Source organism: Lupinus angustifolius, chromosome LG02 (genome assembly GCF_001865875.1).
Source record: "Lupinus angustifolius cultivar Tanjil chromosome LG02, LupAngTanjil_v1.0, whole genome shotgun sequence".
Taxonomy (NCBI): domain Eukaryota; kingdom Viridiplantae; phylum Streptophyta; class Magnoliopsida; order Fabales; family Fabaceae; genus Lupinus; species Lupinus angustifolius.
The window spans coordinates 21,969,280-21,969,556 of NC_032010.1; positions in this window are offsets into that span (position 1 = coordinate 21,969,280).

A 277-nucleotide genomic window follows, 5' to 3' on the forward strand; every position below is an offset into this window, starting at 1 on the left:
GTTTAAATTGACTTACTTTAAAAATAATAATTTTAGCTTAATGGTCTTATTTTAAAAGGTTAGTTTTAGTAAAAATGTTTTACTTATAAAAAATAATAAGATTTATGAACTATCAGAAAAATGTAATGAAGTAGGAATACATGTCTAGAAAGGTTCTGTCTAAGGAAAGACTTGGTATTTAAGGGTGTCTTTACGTCCTTCCTCTCTTTCTTGGGAACTAGCCTGGTGTATATCCACGGATTACGACATAATTCCGGTATAAGTTTTATTGAAAATC